The 12,934-nt window shown below is 45.8% G+C and overlaps 1 protein-coding gene across 5 annotated transcripts in view; it reads right to left on the bottom strand.

Moving 5' to 3' along the window:
* LOC111864472 (kalirin) overlaps positions 1 to 12,934 on the bottom strand; it is a 768,927-nt gene that overhangs the window by 610,504 nt on the left and 145,489 nt on the right. The gene's annotated exons all lie outside the window — the stretch shown is intronic.

Below are 12,934 nucleotides of genomic sequence, written 5' to 3'. Positions count from 1 at the left end.
AGATAAGAATATAAAAACAAAAGTGAAATAAGAAACGTTAGAAAATGACAAATAGAACTAAAACTAAGGTATGTAGAGAGGGCCCCGCCATAGCTCAAGCGGTTAGTCGCTGGCTTACCACCGCGGCGGCCCGGGTTCCATCCCGGGTCTGGTCAAGTGGGATTTGTGGTGGACAAAGTGGCGCTGGGGCGGGTTTTCTCCGAGTACTTCGGTTTCCCCTGCCAACCTTCATGCCACCAAATTCTTCATCATCATAATAACCCGGGGCAGGTACAATAGGCCAATCACTGGCTGCCGTGCCGAATGGACCCAGTTGGACTCCACCCCCCACTAGAGATGGAGGAGGAGAAAGCACTGTAGGAAAGCAGAATTCCCGAGAGCTGTGATTAAAGTCAGTCAAAGAATGGGTGGAAGGAGAGGAGGAGAAGAGATTTATGAAGCATAGCAAGGCAGGCGATTAAACAGAAAAAATAAAATAAGAGAACCTCATGTGCTGCAAAACTGAATTTACTTTATCTTATTTTATTTCATTTTCCTTTTAACCATCTTCCATCCTCCCTGTTTCATAATTTCTATTTCACGTTTCCTTCCCCTATTTTTCTTCATTCAGTTTCATCTATCCTCAGTTATTTTCACTCGAAGCCCATAGGGCCCAGACTGGCCTACAGCACACCGACCACACCTGCGGCACTGGCAGCAGCCTGTGCTGGTGTGGCCGTCACCACTCAAAGTGTCCGGAAATGGACATCATCACCAGAGTACCAGCCATGGGGGTGTCGCTGGACCGAGATGGATCATCAACACAAAAGGCAGCACACGGCTGACCACCAGCCACCCTCTGGTCGGAGCTTCGCTTCCAAAATTGCAATACAAGGCTAGTTCTACTCAGCAGGCCCTTAGCCTAGACCCACAAACCTACCACAACCAGCGACCAGACGACCGGAGTCAACGCCCCACAAATGCTACATTGATGGGAACACGGTAACATTCATCATAGTAAAACAGGTCAAGAGGAGAAGATCAGGAGATCAGAAGAGTCAGCAGGCATCAGGAGAGTACTGGTACCTATGGAACTGATATATGAGAAAATAAGGGCCTGCCTTCGCTGTACGTACAGCTCAAGTGGCACTTCTCTACTACCCAAATATTTCTTCCCCTCTAAGGGGAAGTACCAAGAGGGGGGGGGAAGAAGAAGGAAAAAAAAAAGGCAAGTGACTCACTATAGGTCACAATCTGGTCAATACCGAAGGGACAAGTGGGCACGCGGTAGTGTAGTTGGTTGAGGCACTATGTTACAAGCCGGTAAGTCTGGGGGTTCGAGTCCCGATGAGGTGGATTTTTTGTTTTCAATTGACCAAATCCTTCCAGCTGCACCATGGCCCTGGGGTGGACTCAGCCTCTAACAGAAATGAGTACCAGGAATCTTCCTGGGGAGAGGGGTAAAGGGCGGCCGGTGCGTAAAGCTGACAACCTTACCGCCATCTGTGAGTCGATTGTCTACAAGATGTAGAAGCCTCAACCTCTCAGAACCCTGTGGGCCTTCATGGCCTGTTACAGGAATAACTTTACCTTCTTTTTTTTTACAATGTGTGTCAATATACAGGTGTATCAAAACTCAACGGCAAAACTTCAGGATAGGACTCCTCATATTCATTCATTCATCAGTAATCTGTCAGACGACAGGTCCACAGTCTCTTCCAAAACAGTTCCTCCATTTAATGCCATTTTCTGTTTTTGGAAAGGCACTATCCAGGAAAAGTGATGTGGTAGTTTTTCCATTTGCTTTCCACATCGCAGTACAACAGCCGTTCAAACCACTCTGGTCACGCCTGTTGCTATACGAACTTGAACCATCTCGAGCATCATTTGCTCTGTGCTTCAAGTCGCTGCTGATGACGCTACTTCCGGCATCAGCTCCTCATACAGAGAGAAGAAAAGAAGTGTATGACAACATGGTTCCGGAAATGCACAATTACAGAGTTATCCGACATTTTGGTAACGTTAGTGCAATCCGACACTCCCAACACTGTTGCACTGTTACATTGAATACGTCTGTAACGCCAGCTGGAACACTCTGATCACGTATCAGAGGAAATGTTCAAAGTAACCTCCTCCTGCTTCAATACAGGCCTCCGCTCGTCGTCGCATTGAGTGCCGCACACGATCAAAAATGCCCGGTGTAGTGCGTACCGTCTGACAGGCCGCCACGATGCGGGCATGGAGAGTTGGTACATCAGCAACAGCAGTCGAATACACGACAGACTTTAAGTGTCCCCACAGGTGAAAGTCCAGGGGATTTAAGTCATGAGAGCGTGGTGGCAAAGCAATCGGTCCACCTCTACCTATCCAGCGCTCAGGATAATTTGCATTAAGGTGCCTGTGGGCAGACAGACTCAAATGTGCAGGAGCGCCATGATGCATCAAGTACAGCTGTCGGGGGGATGCTAGTGGCATGTCTTCCAAGTAATCAGGCAATGTAGTACGCAAGAATTTTGTTTAGTTCTGTCCAGTAAGCTTGTCCGGAAGAACGTAGGGTCCCAACAATGCCTGTCCAGGCGTTAATGGCGAACCTCTGTTGATGAGACGATTGGATAGTTGCACGGGGATTTGTGTCCGCCTACACGTGCTGGTTATGAAAATTTTGGATTCCGTCCCTTGTGAATGTCGCCGTATCCGTGAACAACACAACAGCTGCGAAGTAAGGCGTCGCACCGCATTGTTGCAGGAACCACCGGCAGAACGTTACTCTTGCAGGATAACCCGCAGGAGACAAGGCTTGTACACGCTGTAGATGGTATAGATACAGGTGCTGTTCTCGTAGCAGTCTCCAGATCGTCATGTGCAGGATATTCTTCTGCAGGCCTAACTGCCTTGTGCTGACTCCAGGACTTTGATCCACAGCGTTGAATACATCCTCCTCGTCCTCAGGGGCTGTACTTCTTGGCCGTCCCACTGTGCCTGGTGGACGTGCGAAACTCCCGTGTTCGCATAGGCTGCGATGGATTCCTTCGAATGTCTTTCGGTCTGGCAATCGGCGCATTGGGTAGCGTTCCTGATACAAGCGACGCGTCTCCGAAGCATTACCATCCGCCAAACCATACATGTAATGCATGCTCACGAGTTCTTCGTTTGTGTACATAACGTATCACTTCACAACAGACTGCAAACAATACTTAACAACCAAAGATAAGAGATGTCATACACACCTTTCGGATACGGCTATAGCTACTTAATGGGAGACGACAGGACATCATCTGCGCGTCCTAGAGGTATTCAGGCCCACATCAAATTGATTCGCAACATGATTACTTCTGTAACAATTGTAACCGGTGTCTCGCATTTTTATTCCGGCAAACAGGACGTGTCGGCGTGCACTCCGTAAATTACACGCTCGGATAACTGTAATTATGCATTCCCGTATCCATGTTGTCATACGCTTTCCTTCTTCTCTCCATATGAGGAGTCCGTTCCTGAAGTCTTGATACACCCTGTAATGTTAAATTAAAACGGCCCAAAACATGGTACGTAAAAATCCACTGAATACTACAAGTAAAATAACCCTGAAACGAGGAGTAAATAATTTTAGTGAATTGAACTTATTGGATACAAAAAGAAGCACAGCAAATTAAGAGTATTTGTCCTTATTTCTATGTATTGTAAGACTATGTATTTCGCTGTAACTTAAGTCAGGGCCTCGAGTGTTCTGCAATTTAACTGTGAGCAGATATCGCGCTTCGTTATTTTGCCAGCGGGTCTGAAACTTCTCTTTATTATGATTTCGCAGACAGAACATTCTCTGCACGAAAGCGCGACACTGTATTCTGAAGTCATATGAATGACTCTTCAAACGCGGTTCAAGTTTCCATTTACACCTATTCAGAAGGCCAAACCCTGTTTTATATTTTACCCCGTGACATATTTTCATCTTTTTTTTTTATTGCAAGTGGGGTGGGACTAAGTCCCTTGTACTGTGGCCACTTCTGGCCTATTGTACCAGCCTCAGATGATAGGTGAGGGTGACTGTGGAGCAATTGGTGGAATTAAGATTGGCAGGGGAAACCGAAGTAGTCAGAGAAAACCTGCCCCAGCGCCACTGTGTCCACCACAAATCCCACTTGACCAGACCCGGGATCGAACCCGGGCCGCCGTGGTGGGAAGCCAGCCACTAACCGCTTGAGCTATGGCGCGGCCATGTTTTCATCTTACAACCGGAGATATATATTTCAGTATAAGCTAGGGTATTTTCTAGCAATGCCGGATATGGGAAAGCCTAAAGTGTCAGCATAACTTTTCTCTAATACAAAATTGCGTAGTCTGCCCTCTACACAGACGATCTTGTTATCCAAGGGCTCCTCGAGCACCTAAGAAAGGTGTGGTCACAAAGGTGTATAGTTTTTCGACTTTTCTAGAAGTTTGCAAAACTGTCAACATCATTTCAATTTGTGCAGTTCGCTAATAAAGTTCAAGTGTTCAAGAAGCAGAACTTCGTAGTTCAGGGTCAAAGCTGAGTACGGTCACGTCTCACAGCAAAACGAGTTTGAAGGGCATGAGGTGGCGACAAAGTGTCTACAGATGACTGCTTCGGCTGGGTCTGTGTCTGACGGACGTTCCCTTGCTTAGCAAGACTTTTTTATTGCTAGTGGGATGGTACTAAGTCCATTGTACTGCGGCCACTTTGGCCTATTGTGCCAGCCCCAGATGATAGGTGAGGGTGATTGTGGAGCAATTGGTGGAATGAAGATTGGCAGGGGAAACCGAAGTACTCGGAGAAAACCTGCCCCAGCGCCACTTTGTCCACCACAAATCCCACTTGACCAGATCCGGGATCGAACCTGGGCCGCCACGATGGGAAGCCAGCGACTAACCGCTTGAGCTATGGCGCGGCCCTAACAAGACTCTGGTACGATATAATATTTCTACGAGGTATTTTCCCCATTTTAAAGTAGGCCTATACGAGTATAATGAAACGTAGACAAGCCTGCCACCATTTAGTTCAAAATTTTGTGACTTCCAGTCTCGTAACTGAAAAAGTAAACATTAAAATACACAAAACAGAATTTTACCTACTGTTTCATAAGAGTGTCAAACTTCGTGTCACACGAAAGGAAGAACGTGGACTAAAGCATCTGCGAAGAAACTGCTGAAGAGAATACTAGCGTGTGGAACTAGAAGAGAGGAAGTTAGAGGGGGCTGACAAAAGTACATAATAAGTACCTTCATAATCTGCACACTCAACCAAATATTATTGGGCTGATACAATCATCGTAAAAGTCATGTCTTACGATATCAGACCTGTTTCGGCTCCGCCCAGCTTAATATTGCTTTAAAATTGGCCCTTCCACCGCTTTCTCGTGAGCCCAATGCTTCTCTTGCCTGTAGGTTTGCACTGCTCTCTCGGAGAGGTACAGAAAGTGAATCATTAGGAATGCGTGGTGTCAGGACAACAAACTGTCCAGAGAATTCTCATGTTCGGAGTACGAGTACTACTGGTATTTGCGAAGCATTAAGCTATTCCTGTTACAGGCCGTGTAGGCCCATGGGATTGTGAGACGTCGAGGCTCACACATTTCCTAAACAATCGGCTCACATATGATAGTGATGTTGTCGGCCTTACGCGCCGGCCGTCCTTTACCCCCCCAGGAAAATTCCTGGTACACATTTCGTTTAGAGGCTGAGTCGACCCGAGGGCCATAGTGCGGCTGGAAGGATTAGGTCAATTGAAAAAAAAATCGAACACGCGACCCTCCGGCTTGTAGCATAGTACCTAAACCAACTACGCCACCGTGTGCGCCATTTGTGAAACACAGGACTAACAAATACCCGATGTGCGGTCAGGGCTTGTGATGACGTCAAACACCTGAACACACTCTAACAACCTCCAGATGCCTAAATCTGCGGCTACGCGTGCGTGACGTCGATACGTTTATCGGCAGTTACTAGGCCTGTCACTATATAAGATCCTCTGGTCACGACGCGGGTACTGTAATGCTCGGATGCAGAGTTGCAGGGCAATGAGGCATTACGCGAAAGGGACAAAAGGGATGATACAATCTGCAGCAAACACTTGCATTGTAATGCACCAGCAGCACTCTCCACACAACAATGTCACATATAACGACCGACAGCAATGAATGACAATATTAGAACTATGCATAACGACAGGCCGCGCCATAGCTCAGGCGGTTAGTCGCTGGATTTCCACCGCGGCGGCCCGGGTTCGATCCCGGGTCTGGTCAAGTGGGATTTGTGGTGGACAAAGTGGCGCTGGGGCAGGTTTTATCCAGGTACTTCGGTTTCCCCTGCCAATCTTCATTCCACCTACTGCTCCACAATCACCCTCACCTATCATCTGGGGCTGGTACAAAAGGCCAGAAATGGCAGCAGTAGAAGGGACTTTGTCCCACCCCACTAGCAATAAAAGAAAATGCATAATGGCAGGCCTGGAACAGCTCAAGATTATAGAAAAGACTGTTGCTGTTGCTGTTGCTGCTTCCGCAGAATGGTACACATTCGATTCTCTTCTCCATAGCGTCCTGACCGGCTCTGGGGTCTCCTATCCAATGGATACCGGAGCCTCTTTCTCAAGGGGTAAAGCGGCCGGGGTGTGAAGCTGGCCACTCACCTCCATCTGCTGCCGGGTCAAAGAATGGTGGAGCTATACCTCCACTCTGCCGTGTCTTCATAGCAAAGTGCTTAATTAATTAAGCACAGGGACAACTTCACTTTACCTTAATCGACTCCGCATTACGGCATAACTCTCCCAGAATATCCCCCACCCCAACCAAACACTCGTCAGCCCCCGCGGAAGGGGTCGTGTCTCACGCTTTGGTAACCACTGTCGTAGGCTTATATTTTATTATTAAGTATGGGTGGTAGACTAAAAACTGCCTGTCACATGGACCTTGGGGCATGCAAAATTCTACGTGACTCAGGGACTTTCGAGCCCACGGTCGTAGTGCGGTAGACTGCTCAATGTGCTGAGGATAACGGGGAAACTAAGACATAAGAAAACACTTCCTGTCTGTCCGCAGCAGGTATCAATACGGCTGTTACTGGCAGTGATGAATGCATTATTTATAGTATCAAAGGCTTGCGCTTGCCTTAAGTGAGCATGAGTCTCTAGAGCTCTATCTAGCCATCGGAGACGGCATCCCTTCATAGCTACAGGCGCTTCAAAAATACATACACACATACCCTTTATAACTGATTCCACGGAGCAGAGCCATTTTTAAATGCTAACAACCGCTAATTTAAACAAGAAACTGTCCGTCTTTTACGGAACTCGTGGTTCCATTACCGTGTTTTCTGTTAGGTACATGCCACGACTACATAGAGACAACCGTTGAGGCAGTCGAGGTAGTGGGCCCCAGAATTTGTGACACAGAATCAGGGATCGAATACCTCCACCGCAGCCTTGCGAGTCGGAGGAGGAGATGGAAAGGCAACCCAATGCCTGGGAGTATAAGTGAACCACCCTGTTCCTGGGGGATATAAATGCGGGAACGTAGCAGTCCTGGCTGGGGGAGTCTCGAATCTGAGACAGTGAAATATGGTCATGAGTCCCGTGGGACTACGACCCGAGAATGACTGAGCTGCCAAGGCCCAGCAGCAATTGTAAGCGACAGTCCCATCCTCTCGCCGGGGTGGGGGGGGAATCCATATCAAGAATCCAGTAACTGTCTGATAACAATAGATATCTGACCTTGGGGCCCAGATGAGGGCCGACTGACCGTTGGTCTAACATAACTTTGACTCTGACCGAGTCATTTCAAGTGACTAAGGTGCCACTGTTGCATAAGATTGGTACGATAGGCATGACCTGCTTTCCAAAGCCTGGACTGACAGAGAACTTGTATATAGTACAAAAGGAACAATTTCCGGTAACATGCTATATGTGCGATACGTACCCTCGACAAAGGCCAAGCCCATTCATACACTCGTCAGAGAGGATGTTACACAAGGACTATGACCACAATGGTTCAGTTGCAAAAAAAAATCTCTGGTCGTGAGCTTCAAGGGGCTCGGCGCCAAGATGAACTGATTGCCGGTAAACCGCCAGTCGTAAAGTAGCTCTGACTCTGACTCTGAACTGAGTCAGTTGAGGCCAAGAGGAACTGCGAGACAGCTGCCAGCTGATACGGACATAAATTCAGAAGCTAAGGAATCTACACTGTTGAAAGCCGTTACCAGGCAATGACTGATGAAGCCATAGAAGACTTTACTTGTGCTGTAGTACAGTGATTTGCAGAGTGCGTAGATTCGTGATATTTCTATATTTTCCTTAGTTAAGAATTATAAACGTCCAATAAATGCAATTACCAATCCAAGCCCCGTACTAGTCACTAACAGGTGACAACAGCCTACACCTTCTGCGTTTCAGACATCTGCGCTTTAAATAACAATCAATAAGCCTATACAAGAAATAAACTCAGTACAAAGCCCATAATAGAAGCATTATTGAAACTCAGTAACACGTGAAAAGAACGGGTTTACAGAATGAAACAGAAAGTATCACTGCAGGAAGTTTTAAGCCGAGCAATTTGGTTGAACAATCGAGAACTGTACCCTCACATTCGTGAGGTTATTGATTCAAATCTCGAGTTTGAGGCTTGCTAACCTGAATGAGGGTTTTCACGGTTTCTGTGGGCCCTCCAGACATACGTCAAGGCGCTGCCTCGAAAGTACGTAAGCTACAGCGGCTTCCTTCCAAGTCCTATTCAATTCTTCTTTTACAAAAAATTTATCATACTGACTTAATCCGTTCTTCTTATACCTTTAAGGTGTCGAGGTTGTTCTTTTTTCATTTTTGATCATTTTACAGACGGTAGGACTCCTTGGACGAGAGATCAGCTCATCGCAAGGCCTCTACCTAAACACAGAATAAACATATACACATACCAAACATCCATTCCTTGTGCGGGATTCAAACCCACGATCCCGGATTCCAACCTAGTGAAGACAGTACGTGCCTTACATCGCTCGGCTGCCGTGACCGGCAAAATTATTATACGCTATTCTATATTCATACTTCTAGCTCTGTACGTTCCGTGTTACACATCTGTGAATACGAGTACATACTGAGCAGGAATGCTGAGGGTGAATTGTGGTAGTACTGCTTACTGTGGTGGGAGAAAATGCTCTCAGCAAACATCGAAAATATACATACTGTAAAATAGCGTTGCAATAACTCTTGTGCTTCTGCGACAACCTTATTATTCTGCTAACTGACTACGGATATGTGCAAGCGCAAGGAATTTTCTTGGGAATATGTATTCATACAAAAATGCGCTCTAATAATACATATTTTCTGTTGATCTCAACAAACAGTGTGACCTCAAATATTCTGGCATACAACGATGGCCTCGACTTGAATAAATGAATGTATAAGGGGTGGGCCTTCTCGGCCCTTGCACCGCGACCTACGGAGGTCTATTGTGCTTATGGCCTGGACTTAGTACTGTTCGAATGACAGACGTCATGTCAGGGATTCACATTTGGGTTCCTTGATATTTTATTCACCAACCATCTACAGCAGACCCTCGATATCAAATGGGTGGGGGCGACAATATACAATGACTAAAACATTTCATAGGAACTTTACGACCTAAAACATATGTAATTATATTGGGGGACATAATCAAGACCGTGGTATAACGAAAACCTACTGCACTTGTTTTACGAGGGCTGGAACTTTAATAGTGGCAACACTGCTGTAGAGACGCCATGCAACGGAACCAAATAATGTCGCTTATGCCACACGTTAGTTACATACCTACCTTACCTCAGGACAAATTGACTCTCCCTTCCCACATCACGCGCATGCGCAGTGGCGAGAAGAATAGAGCCCCGTGTTAGCTGGCGGTCTAATGTAGTGTTGTCACTGTTTTCGAAACAGGAACGGAGTTCGATAAAGATTGAATGTGCCAGAGGCCGCACAGCACGACAGTGTCATCAAGGTCTTCAAGAGGCTTGCGAGGAATCTGCATTGCCTTACAGAACAGTGGAAAGGTGGGTAAAAGCCTTCAACGAGGGACGCCAAAATGTGGCAGACATGCGTCGGCCAGGTTGTCCTAGTGTCAGTGAAGAAGTGTATGCTCTTTCCGCGTTACTGGAGAGTGATCGACGCCATACGATTCGTGAGCTGGCCCGAGAGACAGGATGAGCGCATACGACTGTGCTTCACATTCTGAAGGAACGCCTGGGCATGAGAAAAATTGCATCATGATGGGTTCCGCCTGATTTGACGGAAATGCAGAAATGGCTACGATACGACGCTGCTCATAACCACTTGGAGAGCTATGAGAGCGAAGGAGAGGCTTTCTTACGCCGTATCATTACCATGGATGAGACATGGGCCAAATCATACTCCTACGAGCCACAAATGAAACGCCAATCGAACGAATGGCGTCATTACGGGTCACCACGAAAATCAAAAGTTCGTCAGAATGTGAAAGGTGGTGATTCTCGTGCACGACTGTGATGGTGTTATCCTAACGCATACCGTTCCCCGACAGCAGACCGTCGGTACGCAGTATTACTGTTCATTTTTGGAACACAACCTGCGACCAGCTTTGAGAAAGAAGCGGTGACACTTTCTGCAGAACCCACCCATCATTTTGCAGGATAATGCTCTGCCGCGTGCAGCGCAAGCTGTGGCTGATTTGTTCGATCGATGGGGTGGGAACTGCTGTACCATCCACCATACTCCCCGGACTTAAGACCTTGTGACTTCGACTTGATTTCTAAGATGATGGAACCACTTCGTGGCATTCGCTTCAGAACTGTTCCAGGGGTTCTACAGGCAGTAGACCGCTCCATTCGAAGTATCAACACAACAGGCGCTGCTAAAGGTATCCTACGGCTTCCACATCGCTGGCAACGGGTTGTACACAACGCTGGTGACTACATTCAAGGACAGTAAAACTTCGAAACATGCATCTATTTTGTATCAGTTGTAAATAAATGGTTGCCACTATTAAAGTTGCAACCCTCGTAAATAAAAAAGCAACGTTTCTCGCTGTGTAATAAATATGTAACCAAAATGAAACAAAATAAACTGCAGACTCCTTGAAGTGTCACTGGCATTGCAACAGCAAATTAACGTCAACGCCGATGATGCCTTCAAAATTTAAAATCAAACGTTAAGTATATACGTTTTCTCCATTCATTCGAACCATTCTAATCCCATTTTAAATTAATTACCTTGCTGGTATTACTGGTAGGCTATAAATCGAGAAGTCAGCCGGTACATAATGTTATAGATTTCTCATTTAATCCATCTCGCTTAAATCCCGAACTTTTCTTTTTCCTTCATACCCAATTTATGTTTAACAGTCATACAGATCCCCGCTCTAATCTGATCTTCTGATGTTACGAATGGAGACAGGACAGCAGCTCATAAATAAGGAAATCTTCAGTCTAGTCTTCATTTCGAATTCCATTGTGAAATTTACTTTTTCTTGTTATTTTTCTTTCTTTATACTGAAACATGAATATTTCAAACAGTTTATTATCAATTGTTAAACTATTACAATTAGTTAAATTTTGATTTACATTCCATTTCCATAAAAATGTGTATAGTTACCGTTCTTTCTGCATCATACTTAAAGCTATGTAAGGTTAGGTAGTCCCAATTACCGAGTCTGCTATCATTACATTCAGTCTTGCACCCCTCAGATGTCACTTGAGACGTTCCACTCGATCTAATTGCAAGTAACAGTTTCAAATTACGAATGTTTATAGCAACCTCGTTACCCGACCCAACAACTAATGAAGGAAAGGAAAGGAAGAGACGCAGAACGGACCTTGTTCGTTATTGAAATTTCAAACGAAAAGTAGGACCAGATTTACGACTGATAAACTGCAAGTTCCAATCAGTAACGCTGCTTCGTGAAAGAAGTCCTCGAACGAGAATTTTATTTTCAAATTTTGCATTTTTTTTAAGATTTCCCTTATGTTACAAAGAAAGACAGTCTCGCAGGTCCGTGTGTCTGCCTAGCCGTAATAACTTTTAAAACAGTTTTCGTGTTATCTGAAATCACGGTATTAAAGGCCACCTTAACTTTGTAACTTTAATTTCTTTCTACGAATAGCGCCAACATGGCGATTGTGTGAATTTGTAAAGCGAAAGCGACATTAGAGACTCTTAATGCAAGGCCCTGAAACTTTATGCGATAGGGTAATAAAGTCGTGGGGGTCACGACGAACGAGATGAGAGAAGCACGATAGATGTTGGTCGGATAATCAGAAGGGACTAGATCACTACATAGACACCGGAATATACTGGAAAATAATAGAGCACAAGAAATATACACGTAGTTGCAGATTTGAAATTTTGTATCTCAATCCTGACTCCCTTTCCTACTGAATGTGGGTATGTATGCCTCTAAATATAAGGTTTATTCTGACAAGTGGTGAGATGTCCATGACGCAGAATAAAAAAAAAGTTCATTTTATACAAGTATTTACAGGTCGTGCATAGTTTAGACGGTCAGACTCTTGTTTCTAATCGCAGAGAATCAGGTGCAATCCCAGTGCATTTCACGTAACCTTATGACGGACACAGCAACAATGGCGCAGACTTCTCTCCCACCTGAAAACTTCGTTTTATCAGTGACACTCATTTTCCAGGAAAGCTCCACACCCTCCTTCCATTCCTCCTGGCCAGAGCGTTCTCACATGTTCCCACGGATCGAGCGGTCGCGCTTCCTTCTTCAGAGTAAATGTAAAAGTAAAATTGTTCCTGTACTTAATTAATTAGGCAGCGGCCTCCGTAGTCTAGGGGTAACGTTCCCGCCTCATGACTCGTGGTACGCGGGTTCAAACCCGGCGGAGATCGTGGAATTTTTAAGGGCGGAAAAATTCAGGGAACAAGTCCTCCGGGAGGGACTTTAAGCCGTGGGTCCCGTGTCGTAGCTTTACGGCACGTAAAAGA

This window comes from Cryptotermes secundus, unplaced genomic scaffold (genome assembly GCF_002891405.2).
Source record: "Cryptotermes secundus unplaced genomic scaffold, Csec_1.0 scaffold737, whole genome shotgun sequence".
In the NCBI taxonomy this organism is placed as follows: domain Eukaryota; kingdom Metazoa; phylum Arthropoda; class Insecta; order Blattodea; family Kalotermitidae; genus Cryptotermes; species Cryptotermes secundus.
The sequence above is the reverse complement of the archived record's forward strand: the minus strand, read 5'-3'. Positions and strand labels throughout refer to the sequence as shown.